The sequence below is a fragment of the Protopterus annectens genome, chromosome 7.part0 (genome assembly GCF_019279795.1).
Source record: "Protopterus annectens isolate FY-2018-M chromosome 7.part0, PAN1.0, whole genome shotgun sequence".
Classification (NCBI taxonomy): Eukaryota; Metazoa; Chordata; order Ceratodontiformes; family Protopteridae; genus Protopterus; species Protopterus annectens.
The window spans coordinates 1360536858-1360549822 of NC_056739.1; the positions used below are offsets into that span (position 1 = coordinate 1360536858).

The window sequence follows — 12965 nt, forward strand, 5'->3', positions numbered from 1 at the left end:
TTATTTGAAGCTTCTGACAGTTTTTCTTGTGGAAGTATTTTTATAGTATTTTCCTAGATAAGCAATACTATATAATAGAAAATAATCTCCAGTAAAGATGTCTCTGACTGTTCATTACTGTTTAAAGCTTACTAATGTAGATATTTTCCTATAAACTTAAGTTCCTGTGAATACTTTTTGTCATCCTAGCCAAAGTCAAAGAATCACACCAGGTTTGCCAATCCAATGTTTTATTGACATAAGAACTATGCATAAGACTCAACATAGTATCAGTGTTTGGCTATTTATTTTTTATTCACCTAACTTTGCTTATTTTACTTGTGTATTGGCCAGTACCGAATTTTGACTCCAGTGTTAGCTCTGTCCCTTTTAATCCCTCCTAAAAGTGGTGACTTGTTGAGAAAATATGGTGATTAAACAAATGCCAATAATTAGAGTTATAAACTTGTTATTTTAGAAAACATATATTAATATAGCTCTCAATCGTCCCAAATTAACCTGGAGCACCCGTTTTTAAGCTTAAATAAGCTTACTTTCCCAAGTGCCTGGTTTGGGTGCAAGTACACCTGAGATCTGCAATAAAGTACACTCTGTTCTGGCTGTAGACGTCTCAGCCAATCAGAGCATTGCTTTACTGCACCTGTTTTGCATGCAGCCTGCCAGCATGCTTCAATCATTATTTTCCTCATATGCGGAAGCGGAGGAACTTATGCGGCTGCAGCGGACCTGGAGTGGATGGAGGACTCAATTAGGTCCGCTCAGTCTGCATATCAGCAGCATTGGGATGGTAGAAGGCTACCAATCTCTGGGGACTGAGTGTGCTAGAAGAGAAGGAAGGACTAAAGGAATATAGTTCGTGTGTGCCATTTTTTTACTTTGCACTCTGAGAGAAGAACTAATATCGTTCGTGGACCTGGTCACCGAGAGGGACACTGAGAGCGGAGGCCGAGGGGGAATTTTATAGCTCCAACTTGCCTTGTCTGTGGGCTTTGGAATTGTTCCCGGGAGGTCTGTGGTCTGTGTTTTCCACTTTCTCCTTCTCTGAACCATCACTGAGTTTGATCATCATCCGATCGAGGATTTTACAAGCAGTTGTATGGTAAGTAAGCATTGCAGCTCTACAAAAATAGTCAAGTAAGCACTAAACAGTTCTCTAGTCTGGATGTCTAGTATTAATAACCTTAGGCAACACCTGATAATGAAGGTATTAATTGCTAGAATAAGCTTGTGGAGAGTTCTTTGAAACCACCACACTGATTTCCCAAAAGGAATCTACCACACCACTGATACTGTCCACTGGCAATCGGGTAATAAATCCATGTCTGGTAAAAAGAAGCTGTTCTTAACTTCATGTGCCTGATGGGAAGACTAAAGTTGAACTGTTCTAAAAATGAGAGCTATGAAATTCTATTGCTATGATATCTATGAATCATAAGTAGCTGGGGGTAAAACTTCCTTTCCCTTTTCCATGGGGCACATTCTGCACAGCTCATATAATGTGTAGTAACTGAGTGTGGCCAATGCAATTCTCTCATATACACTGGTCTACCAGTAGAAGATGAGTCCTGGGAGCACTGGTTAACTCTCTTGCACTGACATTGGCAGTCATGTAAGTAGTGTACCATCTCAGATACCTTTACAGGGATGGCCTTCATTGTCCCCAGTTTTTGAATATGGTATCATTTTTTTCAGTTGTATCTATTTTGTTTTCCTTACATTTTCTCACTAACTGCAGCCTTCCATTCTTTATGACCTACAGCAAGGATTGTTTGGTTGTAGCAGTTCAGCAGGGTAGAACCCACCTCAGTTCCTTGGTTTGGAAATTGCAGTGACTTAACAGTTAACACCTGTCTGTAATTCAACAAAAGTTCACAAAGTCATCTTCCATCATTTGCTGATATGCTAGAGTGGTACAGATTACTTCAGGACCTCAGACCATCAGTTTCTTGTATCTGTCCCAAAATTTGAAATAGATTTGGTTACCCATGCTTTAATGTCCAAATTGTCAGGCTGTAGAACAAACATTCCCTTGTGCTGAGGCAAGTTTCATGTAAGCGTGCACTTAAAAAGTCATTTCAGGACCATCTTCACACTAACTGGATATTATGGAGTTACAAGAAACATTACTTCCACATGTATATTCTGATGTTTGTCTTTTCAGCTTTTCCCGGTTAGGGGTCGCCACAGCGGAACTCCAGTCCACTAATGATTGGCAGTAGACATTTTATGGTACCGAGTTGCCAGCCCGATGCCCAACCTTCAGCGAAGGCACGTCCATTCACACATGTCTTTCGGAGGCCACTCGACCACAGGGAGGACATGCAGACTCCACACAGAAGGCACTCCGGCCATGAATTGAACAGGAGAACCTCTTGCTGTGAGGCAACAACACTACTGCTGTACCACCGCGGCTTATATTTTTTTAAAACTTAATCCTGTTATGATGTTTGTGACAGCTTAAGATAATACTCATAATTTAAACCCTTAATTTGCTTGTACATTTAGCAGATAATCTAACACTGAGGACATTTCTTGATTAGTTCTAAGTTGAGCATGTCTTCATCAATTTGAATGTAGTATTTGTTTTTTGTTTTTTTCAAAACCTTATGTGTAGAGGCATTCACTTATACACTTAATGCATGTCATTTAACTTGCTCTCTTTAAAAATGTACAAAATCCCCTGAACACCAAGTTCTTTTTGGCTGTTCCCACTGTTTAGCTCTCAGTCCTTGCTTTTGTCAGTAAAGTCTTATTTTTAACAACAAACAAACAAACAAGAAAAAAACATTTTTTTCTTGTTGGAATTTATGTTTGAGTTTTTTTCTTGTTGGATTTTACGTTTGAGTTTTTTTCTTGTTGGATTTTATGTTTGAAGCGTTCTGCTTTTCTAAAAAGTGTAAAAGTCTTATTTTTATTTATAATTTTATTTATTTTTTTTTTAAAGCAAGAATATCAAACCTAAAGAGCTGTTTATAAGCAAATTATTTAATGATATTGATGATCTTTGCCTTACACAAAGAATGAATTTCATTTTTGAGAAACTGGGTTGTGAGCTTATGGAAATTCCTTGCAGTGTTTATGCTAATCCTGCTACTTAATTTACTTTGTGTTAAATGGTATATTTGGAATTTTTATAGACATTGTTTCCAGCTTTCTTGTGCATTGTCTCTCAGTTTTTACAAGTGTTTTAAGCAGATTAATCAAGGTACCAGTTGTAGTTGCATGAGTAGTCAGTTTGTAGAAGCCAGTTGTTAAAGAATTACTTGCAGCTATTACTCAAGGGGAAAGCGTAAGTCTGCCTATTGTATAAAGACTGTCCTGTTATGAAAAAAATAGTTCTTATTGATGCAGTCAGAGCTGCAATTTTCTTCCTTAAGCAAGGTTTTGGTGAAGAACTTTAGGGTTGTTTTGATGCATCCCAAACTCAGGTGCATAGATTAGACAAAAAAAAAAAAAACATATTAGTCATAGGTGATTCCATCGTGAGACACACAGATGTCTCTTTCACCAGGCTGGATAAGGAAAAGGTGATGGTCAGCTGTCTGTCAAGTGGTAGGATCCACCATATCACACATGCACTCAAGTCTGTCAACAACAGGTACTGTTATGACTCCGTCATAGTCCATGTTGGTGTGAACGACTTGAGACATACCTGTCTGGACTGTATGAAGAGAGACATGACTAAGCTCTTGGATTATATGTCTCAGGCAAGTACATCCCTAGTATTAAGCAGCATTTTACCTTCACCTAGGATGATGCCTCACTACAAACAGAAAATGATTAACTTCAATAATTGGCTTTGTTTCTGGTGTCATTCTAAGGGGATCAAGTATCTGTCAGCCTGTGATGACATGATCGACAGACCTCGATGTTCTGCCAGAGCTGGTCTTCATCTGCCCCCTGGGATTTTGACTACTGGCTAAGGCTCTTGCCATCCCATAGCACCTTTTTTAGACAGTTTCTCAACCTGTTAGTGCAAGAAATCTGGACAAAGACTGACAAAATGGTGGGGGGGCAATGGCCTAAAAATAGGGGCAGATTTCAAATATTGCTGTTATAAACTTAGAAAGTTGTTAGAGTAACAGGGTTTGTGTTAATATGCATTTTCTTAAATATTTGAAGTGTGAAACTCAAGTGTATCATTATTTAATAACTTCTATACTCTGCCGTGTATGTCACAGAGTTTGTTTTCTACATCTTTGTGCTTTATGGGTTACAGACATTGAGGAACCACAACATAATCTGTGTTTCTGACTTCTGGTGGTGATATCACAGAGCAGTTTGTTTCCCTCCTCCTCTGCATTTTAGTGTTTTGAGCTTTATTCTGGATTTAGTCTTTTGATATCTATGTTTTATTTTTCTTTACTTTTCAAATGTTTTGTTTTATTTTTGTTTATTTTTAACTATGATTAGTCACATTTTCTGTGGTAGTTGTGGTAGTCAGAAAATATGAATAGTTTACTGTAAGGATAACAGTACATTGAATGATAATGCTTTACGGTGATGAATCATGCCCTTTCTGAATGGTATTTTTTCAGGTGACTTGCTTACCTTGTTGCCGAAAAAATATTGCATCTTATCTAGCAGTTTTAGTGAACAATGGATTACTAATTTGCTAGTGTCATGATGTACTTGTTGAAAAACTCTTGATCAACCTCTGGTTACTGTCTCTATATTTTAAACTCTACTGACAGTGGGGCTGTGGCCACCAACTGGATAAAGCAAACAAAAAAAGCTTTGGGACTGTTGATCGTCATGTACTATTAACAAGGTATACTCCTGTGACTTCTCTAGCAAGGTTATTTATTGCTTCTAAAAGTTATTTCATATTGAAAACATCTGGTCAAATCCAAAAATAATGGGGGGGGGGAGTGACAAATTTTAAGTATTGCTCTTATGAAATTATAAAGTTGCTAGAATATGAAACTGAAATGGTTGTCATTTAGTAAATTCACTTCTCACTGATTTGCCACAAAAGTCATGAAAACCACAACTTTTAAGAGGAACAGACCAAAGGTATGGGGTAAACATTTGAAAATTCTATGACCTTCTGGACAGTTGAAGTATGGACACAGTTGCAGGTGGAACAGGCACAGTAATATAGGTTCTGAGTTGATTCACAGGAGGGCCCTGATCTCTGGCAATAAGAACTAGGTTGATGCTCTGCAGAATCATATCCATGATTTCAGTTGTATAACATGCTCCTTGTCTGCACTTCCTGTGTGCATTATGAATCATTTGCAATAATGAGCTTTCTCTTTGGCCTCTTATGAATCATTTGCAATAAGCATTTTCTTACACGTTATGAATCATTTGCAATAATGAGCTTTCTCTTGGAAATGTTATGAAACATTTGCAGTAATGACCTTTCTCTTGGGTCTCTTATGAGTCATTTGCAGTAAGCATTTTCTTAGACATGTTATGAATCATTTGCAACAATTGCCTTGGGTGCATTTTGAATTATGTGCAGTAATGTATTTTTCCTTGGATCCATAGTCATTTGCAGTAATGACATTTTCCTGGATACGTTATGAATTATTTGCAATATTTTTTTCTTGGATGCATTGAGTTATTTTGAATATTTTTTCCTGGATGCATTATTGATTTCCAATAATGCTTACTCGCATTTTGGGTATGTGCAGTGCTGTGTATTACTCAGTCTTACTGAGTTGCACACACAGTTAGAGGTTCCTAGATTGGATTCTCATATTTTATCTGAATCATTAATTTTCTTCAGAAGCAAAAGCATGGCTGAATCACAGAACAGCATGGTACAAGCCACAATGGAAGGTGGTGCAATGCAAAGTTTCTTGCACTGTTATAGTGCAACAACTCAGAAGGGTAAGAATTTTTTTGACTATTGTTTGCCATCATACCAGCTTTGTTTACTGTAAGTAAAAGTGTAGAGTCATGGCACACCTGTGACTTACCTTGAAGCCTTCTAATTACACCCCCCCCTTTTTTTCTTCTCTGAAGATGCTGCCTCTGAAAAGAAGAAGTGAATGACCACATTCCAAAGTAGCTGGAAGGTTACCTTTGACTGGGTAATGGAAAGCAGACGTGGTCCAGGCTATGCATTTTGCAAGACTTGTGCTACTAATATTAATTTCGGACATGGAGAGAGGAATGATTTGCAGTGGCATATGGACACTGAGAAGCACAAGATGAGCACCAAGCATTCAACTGGGAGGAAGGTGACAGAAATGTTTGCCACTCAGCAAATCAATGGTAAAGTTCTGGAGGCTGAAGTAGCCTTTATGGGCCTACTTGCTGAACACAACTTGCCATTTATGACTGGGGATCATTTCCTGAAGTACATGAAGAGGTATTGCATGGATCCAGAGGTGGTACAAAAAATTACCTGTGGACCAACAAAGGCTGCTTGCATTTTGAGAGATGTAATGGGGCCAAAATATCAGCAGAATGTGGCACAAGCTTGTCAGAAAGTGCCATACTGTTTGTACCTTGACCAAAGTACAGATATGGGTGATGACAAGTTGCTTGTGATTTTACTTTTTTTTTTTTTTTTTTACCATGGTACTGGTAAAAATGTTGCAACTGGTAAAAATGTTCTAAGATTCCTTGATATGCCTGCTTGTATCAGTGGAACTGGCCAAGCCATTTATGACTGTGTAATGGAGACTCTGAGCAAGTTTGACATTCCTGTGACCAACATGGAGGCTTATTCATCAGACAATGTTGCATCCATGATTGGCAAGAGGAACTCCGTGCTATCCAGATTAAAAGAGGTTAATCCACATATCTTCAATATGGGCTGTTTGTACCACATTGCAGATTTATATATCAAATCTGGTGTAAAGGCAATGGCTGTACCTGTAGAGGAATTGATATCTGACATTTATTGTCACTTTTCCAGCAGTGCATTGTGGATATTAAACCACTCATAATTATCAGGTATGCCCCCACTCGATGGCTGAGTTTGGCAAAAGTCATAAAAAGAATGCCTGCCTTGTGGCTCGCCCTGAGATCATACTTCTTATCATATGAACCACAGTCTGTTAAAGTGGATCTAATAGCTGACAGATTGCAGAGCCATGACATCAAGCTGGCATTCTTCTTCCTGCAGTATGCCATTGAACCACTGCATAACTTCAATATGCTAATGCAAAGCAGGGAAAGCAAATTGCTCATATTGCATAATGAGATCCACAAAGTACTGCAGGCATATTCCAGTAGGGTACTGAAACCATCAATTGCAAGGCAGTTTTTGGGCAATATAAGTAGTATTGATGCAATTCTTGAAGTGCAGGACAACATTTTAGAAGACGATGAAATTCGTATTGGTCCTGATGCAGAAACATATTTGGACAAAAATTTGGATGATATCAAGGGTACTACAGTGGAGCAGAAACCATTCAAGAGAGCCAAACAATTTTACTCTGCAGTGCTATTAAAAATGAAAAATAATTTCCCTGCAAAAGATCCCCTGCTGCAGAACAAGGCCAGTTTATTGGATCCAGCTATGAAACTGCAGCTTTCTTCAACTGTAATAGCAGATATTGGCACTCGTCTCAGTTTTTGTAGCTCATGAGTGGAGCGTTGCAAACTGATAGATGAGTTTTCAGTATATCAGATGACTGACTGGTCATATGGATGTGACACATCTATTTTTTTAAAGTACTGGTCGATGGTGCTTGGGAGCCCCCCAATACAAGACCTCCCAACTTTTCAAAAGCTGAGAAGTGTTCTCTGTTTGCCACACTCAAACACTGAAGCAGAACGGGCATTCAGCATGGTTCGCAAAGTAAAAACTGAGCTCAGTCACTTGGCCAAAAAACGTAAACTCTTTATTAGCAATAAAGATGAACGAGGACAATGACTGTTACTGTGTAAAACATCCTAAGGACAATGACTGTTACTGTGTAAAACATCCTAAGGACAATGACTGCTACTGTGTAAAACATCCTAAGGACAATGACTGCTACTGTGTAAAACATCCTAAGGACAGTGACTGCTACTGTGTAAAACATCCTAAGGACAGTGACTGCTACTGTGTAAAACATCCTAAGGACAGTGACTGCTACTGTGTAAAACATCCTAAGGACAGTGACTGTTACTGTGTAAAACATCCTAAGGACAGTGACTGCTACTGTGTAAAACATCCTAAGGACAATGACTGTTACTGTGTAAAACATCCTAAGGACAATGACTGTTACTGTGTAAAACATCCTAAGGACAGTGACTGCTACTGTGTAAAACATCCTAAGGACAGTGACTGTTACTGTGTAAAACATCCTAAGTACAGTGACTGCTACTGTGTAAAACATCCTAAGGACAATGACTGTTACTGTGTAAAACATTCTAAGGACAGTGACTGTTACTGTGTAAAACATCCTAAGGACAGTGACTGCTACTGTGTAAAACATCCTAAGGACAGTGACTGCTACTGTGTAAAACATCCTAAGGACAGTGACTGCTACTGTGTAAAACATCCTAAGGACAGTGACTGCTACTGTGTAAAACATCCTAAGGACAGTGACTGCTACTGTGTAAAACATCCTAAGGACAGTGACTGCTACTGTGTAAAACATCCTAAGGACAGTGACTGCTACTGTGTAAAACATCCTAAGGACAGTGACTGTTACTGTGTAAAACATCCTAAGGACATGCTGGAAGCAGCAAGGAAAACAACAGTGGCTTACAACAAAGAACATTCCTCCATGGCATCAGCTGCAGGAACTACCTCTACCTGCCAAGATGCTGAAGTTGAATCAGTAGTCTGAATGTACTTGTCTTATTCCATGTATTGCTTCTGTTCCATATACGCACCATTTTTTAAGGGTATTTGTGAGGGGGGGGGTGAACATGTCTGACTTTAATTGTATACAGTTTTTATGAAAAATATGAATAATCCTCTATTTTGACATGTCACTGTATATAATTCTCTAATAAAAAAAAATGCTTAAAATTATGCCCTGTCTTTGTGTAATTGAATGAATGGTGGGCGTGTCCATTATTGCGCTTATTTAAATATGCATATCTTATGTTAATGAGGTTTCCCTGAATGTCCCTGATTTTAAGGTCCTTTGTCCCTGATTCTGTAATCTGGAGGTTGAGAGGTATGTATATTAATTCACACTTTGTCAATATCTCAAATTAACAATAATAATATTTTAAATATCCCTGATTATTTCAGGATTTGTCCCCGATTCGTTGAATGCTAGGCTGGTGACTTTCGGAGAAAAGGTGATGCATTACATTTAATAAATAATGACAAATTATAAACTTCTTTTATTTCAAAAGTGTATATTAATTTGCATTCTCTTTTGTTTTATTCTGTTAATGTCTCAAGGTAATGGTATCAATATTGGCGATATTGTAGAACAGTACCTCCCCATGTGTGCAGTAGCAAGTCCCACCTAAACCCCACCCACTACCCAACACCCCTTGACATGTTCGAATAACGAATGAATATTCATATTGATGTCGTCACTGGCTCCATGATTATTCATCGGGTATTCAGCACGTTAGCTTGAGGGTGCACTACAGATACCTAATACTGAAGAAACATTGCTATAACTCCAACAAATATTTTTGTACATTTTTGCAGAGGGGCAAGCCCCCCCCCCCGCACCCCCCATACCCCCTGCAAATTAAATATACCAACTCAAGATCTTTATCTAAAACTTTCCAAGTTTCAAAACTTCAATCATCTGATGGGCATCCCTTACAACTTACACGGAACACCTGCAACATTTAATTCATTGAACACTCACAAATTTACATGGGTGATTGACAGATATGTATGCATGATGTCATTGACAAATCTGCATGGCAGTCAATCATGTATTTGCATACAACATCGCAGCTATTTGACATGTCGACCACACAAGGCATGCCCACTTCTGCGCAGACTGACCGGGGAAGTACTGTTCTACAACAATGACTCAATATTTTTAAAAGTATACCAATTTAATTCTTGATTTGTCCCGGATTCTGCATACCTCTCAGCTGTACAGATTTTCACAGAATGTCCAGATTTTTTGCCTCATATTTTTGTCCATTTTTCATAAAATTTTGGTTTTCTGACAAATTAGTGGCAAATGATTAAAGAGTGATTTTAGAAAATAATGACATGACATGCATTTAAGTTTCAGATTTCATAACCTTCAGAAAATTCATGCTAATGCAAATCCTGTTATTCTGTCAACTTTCTAAGTTTGTAAGAGCAATATTTAAAAATTGTCCCTATTTTTGGGCCTTTGTCCCCTTTTATTTATGGCTTTGTCCAGATTTCTTGCTCTAAGAGGTTGAGTGGTATGAATCTGCTCCGACTTGTCCTTCATTAGTTGAGTTAATGGACTTAGAAGATGTGGAGGGGTTGGGAAAGCAGATGCTAAAGAGCATGTTTTATATTCGCACTGTTTGATAGCTGTTTCTATTGAGTGTGTTACATTTTATCAATGATTTCTGCTGACTGTGTTTTATTTACTGAGATGTGCCTCTTTCTGAATTTTACAAAAATACAGTATTCACTAACTTTTAGGGTTACCACCTGTCCCACTTTGCGAGGGACAGTCCCTCTTTAGGCAGTTGTGTCCTATGAAAAAAATCAAAAAATAGCAAATGTCCTGAGAGTTCAGGATAAAATATTTCCTAAGTTTTCTTTAATAGTTGCATAAAACAATTATTTTATATATGAAACTTCTATATGTTATGTGAAGTAGCATAAGCAATTCAAATGTTACTAGAATAAGCTTTTATTTGTGCAAAAAAGTAAAGTTCTGTAATATGCATGGCTGTAGGTATGTTTTGTCCTGGAAAATCTGACATTTCTACAGAACATGTCCCACTTTGAACATTTGAAAAGGTGGCAACCCTACTAACTTAATACTTCTGACAAAAAGCCCACTTAAACCATGTTCCACCGTCTCACGGCGCAAAAGTAGTGTGTTCCACTTTTTGACTGTTTTTATCACAAATCGCTAGTGCCTGTGGTCCACGTTGTTCTATGGTTGCCACCTTTTCAAATGCGCAAAGTGGGACAATTGTGGTACAAACATCAGACTTTGCAGGGCAAAACATACCCACAGCCAGTATAAAGAAGAGAACTTCACTTTTTTCCTAAATAGAAGCTTATTCTTGTAGCATTTTAGTTGTTTATTCTGTTTCTTATAACATTTAGGTGTTTCAGATACAGAATAACTGTTTTATGCAACTATTACATAAAACATAGGAAATAATTTTGCCCTAAAATCTCAGGGCATTTGCCATTTTCCCAATTTTTTTGCAGGACACAACTGCCTAAAGTGGGACTGTCCCTCGCAAAGTGGGACAGGTGGTATCCCTACGCTGTTCTCTTAAAAGGGTGAGACCTCTAGGTTGATCCGATGCTTATTCCACGGTTAGATAGGAGACCGGTGGAAGACATTTTGTAATATTTTATTATATAATAGTTCCATGAAGTGCGCTGCAATACACTGATTATGTAAGACTTTACCTAAGCAGACCTGCTCTTTTCTCTGATCGAGGATATTTCTGACAGAGGGTTATGTCATTCCAAAAAAGCAAACATGAGAGGAGCAAACGTTTTTCTATATACAATGTATTATAATGCAATACTACACGTCAAAGATATCGATATAATAGAAAACAGCAAACTCTTTATTTTAGCAATAACAGAAAATGCTTTCTGTATTTCGTAAGTATACAAACTGACTTGTAAGAAATGAGCCAGTCTTGAAAAACAGTGTAACCTACTGCCTTACGAAAATGCTTCGCGTTCGTAGAAACCCCCATCAAATGAAAAGGTGCTTTCACCTATTTAATTTTTATTTGCCGTACTCTACCACCACGTGGCGCTATAAACACACATTCCTCACTGCAGTTCATTAGCGAATCAGTGCTTTTTATTTATCCATGACGCAAGTGGCAGGTTAGCAAGAGAAAAAGTTTGATAGCTCGGTGAGTACGGTTTTGACTATATGTCAGGAAAAGTAAGTTATAAAACGTCTAATTTCTGTCTTCGGAAAGTACGTTTGTTATTTAAATTATTCGTCCGCGTTTGTTTCGTTTAGTTGTTTCTGTTTATTAGGGGGCAATAGATGAGATTCAGTCTTTGAAGGTGTTTCGGTGGCAACAATCATTGTAAAAAGCAGTTTGTTTTGCTTTACTTCTCGTTACAACCGTTTAAGGACGTGATCACGAGGCAGTACACTGTGCTTGTTATGTGTAGTATGTTTTGAACTACTTTTCTTTAAAGCGGAAGTCTTTAAGAAAAGTACTGACAGTCCGAGTTTGTAAATGTTCATGCATTTATATTTGAATTTGAAGGACAATTAATAGCAGCCTGTGAGCAAATTGTAGCAAATAAAAATATTGCTGTAAAAAGTTAGACTGACACTAGTACATCTCCTTAAATTCTGCTGGTTGGGCGCTGTGGTGGTGTCACTCCTAAACGAAATCTGACCTGTGTCCATTAGTGTCATAGTAAGGGAGCCATACCTCGCAGCTGTCCTGGATTTTCATCATGGATTCCCCGATTTGTTTGGGAATTTTGTTTTATTAGTCCTAAAACGCTTATGTTGCAAGGCAGCGGTCATTGATAATGGATGTAAATATGATTGAACCCATTGTGTAATAGAAATAATTGTCCCTATTTATTACCAGTGTTTGAGGGTGGAGTTGAAAAGCAGAATTAATTCATGTATAAGCAGCAAACAAAAATACTTTATTTCGTAACTTCTTTGCTCAATAATTCTGGACAAAGCCAAGAATAACGGGCGAGAAATGCCAAAATTCTGGGACAGTTAAAAAAAAACTACTTAAAAAAGGTTGATAAAACCAGAGATTCTGCATCAGCATGCAGTTTTGAACAATATTTATTAATTGTCATTATTGGCAGATTTATTCTAGTGGAATAACTTGGCATTACTGGTTGGCTGTAGGCTTTAGTTATTTACGAGAAAGTCCGAAAGTGTTGTTATGAGGCACATGGCAGAATG

General features: G+C 37.9%; 1 protein-coding gene across 1 annotated transcript in view; it reads left to right on the forward strand.

Moving 5' to 3' along the window:
* The first annotated feature begins 11869 nt into the window (after window positions 1–11869).
* Window positions 11870–12965, forward strand: part of ZFAND6 (zinc finger AN1-type containing 6) — a 1173263-nt gene continuing 1172167 nt past the window's right edge. The window contains exon 1 of the mRNA XM_044077967.1: window positions 11870–11925. The gene's annotated coding sequence lies outside the window, so the exon portion shown is untranslated. The remainder of the gene's footprint in view (window positions 11926–12965) is intronic.